Below are 3174 nucleotides of genomic sequence, written 5' to 3'. Positions count from 1 at the left end.
CTGAGATGCTTACCCACTCACTGATTCGGCTTTCCTCCAGCAGTTGATGTCATTGCATGTGTTTTGTGAGATGGAGGAGGACTTTGTAGATTGGTGTTGGACATATGGGCTAATGTATTTATGGACTTTGACAGCACTGGGTTGGGATGCTTTCTTAATGTACACTTACCCTTTATATAAAACTCTCATACATATACGTTTCTTTGGATTTGTTTGCCTAGTTTACCCAGACTAACCCAGTCTATTTTGACCCATTTTGTTCTTCTTCGGTGCGCTTGGGTTGGTTCTGACCTAAAGAGACCTTATGTGCAACAGAAAGAAAGAATACCTGTTTCTGATCACCCTCTCACTGAATTGTGGATCCAAGCACACACACACACACACACACACACACACACACACACACACACATCCTTGAAAGCTTTGATCTCTTTTCCATTTATCCTGATGTTAGCTATTGTTTAAGCTGTGAGAATTTGGGTTTTATTCACATTGAGTTGTAATCATTACAAAAGGCTACAATAATTGATCTTCACCTTGCTTGTGTTTTATTGATTATGCAAAAGCATTCGACTATGTATCATAACTAACTGTAAATAACACCAAGAACAATGGGTGTTCTGGAGTCTTTAATTGTGCCTATGAGGGACCTGCTCATTAAGAGCCAGTCCATTAAACAGAACAAGAAAGTACTGCATGATTAAAATCAGGAAACATGAGCACAAGGGCTAAGTCCTCTCACTTTAGCTACTCAATCTGTATCCTGAGAAAATAATCAGAGAAACCAGACTATTTGAAGAATTTAGCATCAGAATCAGACTGTTGTTTACTCACAACCTTTCATATGCAGATGACACAATCTTGCCTGCTGCAAATGACAATGACTTGAAACACTTGCTGATGAAGATCAAGGATTGCAGCCTTCACATGGATTACAACTCAATGTAAAGAAATGTAAACCTTGATTTATTTAATAATGTATTGGTATAATTTAATTAATTATAACTGATTACCACATTAAGGATGAATATTATTTTTTAAGGAAAATCTTAAGAGGACCAGATTTATAAAAGGTGCTGAGCTACTTGTTTTATTTTTCTATGGATCTGACCTAAGAAAGTTTTATAAAAAAATGGTCCATTAAAATTTTTTAAATGGTCTATTATTTGTGGAGTATTGTTTTTATTCATGCACAAATTTTCACTAACTGATTACAAAATTAAGTCATTGTCAAGATTTTCATGGCAGAATCCTTTCCCCAGTCTTAAACATACTCTTTGTAGGTTTAAACATGAATCTGATTAGTGATTGCACTTTGAAAATGCTTTTTGCAATCTCAATTGCCTGTTTTTCAAGTTTTTATTTTCTTTTCATTTAATAAGTGAGAGGTTTTCCTTTATACCACTTTTGCTCTGTGGATTATCCTAACATGATTGTGGCTAGTACTTATACAGAAAGGGAAATGAATAAATGGAAATTAACCTCAGTGCAAGTTCCAAAACTGTATTTGGTAAGTGCAATTGGACTGATTTTCAACCATGAGGCCCTGAGTCACTGAGCTAATTCCGACTAAATCTACGGAAAGCAGTTGTTCCATCAGGGGTGCTCGGTGGGAGCACCTGACCAGATTTCTAAACAAGGCATTGTCTCTGAGAGAAAGAGGCCTTCTTTTGGGTCCTCTGGGGAATTGTCTTTTGAAGTGGTTGTGGCAGCACCACCAAGATAAATCATTTAATGGTGGGAACAAGGCCAACTTGTGGAAAATGGAAAGTGAAAAATGCCCGCCCACAAAATAAGTGAGATACCAGAGCAGTTATTAAGAGAATTGAGTTGCTAGAATTCTTCGGACCTTTTCTTCCCTTCTTTAATGATGGCTGGCAATACGAAGTCCATCTTAACAGAAACGTTTCCCAAAAGTCAAATATACACAATGGTGGGAGTCCAAGAAAGGCAATAAATAGTACCATGAAACATATCCCCTGGGCATGGGGCATAATGTGACACAGATGTAGAGGCAGCAATGTTCCTGTTTTAGCTTCCAAGTCCATTCGGAATCACAGTGAACTGACCAACAAGATTTCCAAAGTCAAAGCTGAGGCTCTCTGCTCTTATGAAAACTGGCAGTCTTGGAAACTCTAACAGAACTGCTGTGAGTAAACGTGCAGATGGCAGTGGATTTAACTTTCAGCAGAGCAGTTCTCCAGGTCTTTTAGATGAGAGCTATTATTAGCAGCCTAACACTTAACTGAGGCACCATTAGAACTCATTTCATTTCGCATAAACTCCCATTAAGCAGAGTATTGTTCGGATGCTTAAGAAAAAATGAACTATAAATATGTATAGGTTATTTACCTTAATTAAAAGACTCAAAATTTTAGCGACACTTTGATGCCATTTGTTTTTCTTTCAACTGAAGTGTCGACTCTGGGAGTCCTTTGAATAAACCACATAGAAGTACATACCAAAGTCTCCTCATGTCTTACATGGAAAGCTAGAGTTTGTTTATGAACGACTGTGTCAGCAAAGACAAATAAGTAACAGTGGAATTCTGATGCTTGAATGTGTGCGTTACATAATGATTTATAATCAGAATACGTATAGAGAATAGTGGTAGACTCTAGAGGAATAAAAACAAGCAAATAAATGAACAGAAACAACTGTGCAAACCTGCTTCTGACACAAAGAGCAATTTGGGGAAAAAAGTGACACATTTCTTACAATGTTAATGGAAATTTTTTTTCTTGTCAGAAATGATATATTCATGCACACTGCCAACAATTCCAATCGAGGGAAGTAAGAATTCTATTACCTGTGCAAAATTCCCTAAAATTACCTCTGTGGTTTATATTTTGGAAGCAAAAAGGAAAAAAAGTGGTGATTGCTTTGAAACTATGAAAATTACAATACAAATTAAAAGCCAATTACATAAGATATCTACGAAATAAGACAAGTGTATATTTATCCAGGAAATATATTTTGCAAGTACTAAAATGCAATCAGACAGTTTTCAGATCAACTTCGCCAATAAAATGCATTATCATCGACACAAACCATACAATAGCTGAAATTTTGTATTGATCTGATTAAGAAGGCACATAGATGCCTTAGAAGAAATACAAAAGCCTAGTAGAACACCAAAGGGAAACTTGCTAACTAATATTTATTAGTGGAAAA

The 3174-nt window shown here is 36.2% G+C and overlaps 1 pseudogene; it reads left to right on the top strand.

Moving 5' to 3' along the window:
• LOC101657664 overlaps positions 1 to 2139 on the top strand; it is a 5872-nt pseudogene extending 3733 nt beyond the window's left edge.
• Positions 2140 to 3174: the final 1035 nt, after the last annotated feature.

This window comes from Echinops telfairi, unplaced genomic scaffold (assembly GCF_000313985.2).
Source record: "Echinops telfairi isolate 266 unplaced genomic scaffold, ASM31398v2 ScPeMD7_7469;HRSCAF=8507_1, whole genome shotgun sequence".
Lineage (NCBI taxonomy): Eukaryota > Metazoa > Chordata > Mammalia > Afrosoricida > Tenrecidae > Echinops > Echinops telfairi.
The sequence above is the reverse complement of the archived record's forward strand: the minus strand, read 5'-3'. Positions and strand labels throughout refer to the sequence as shown.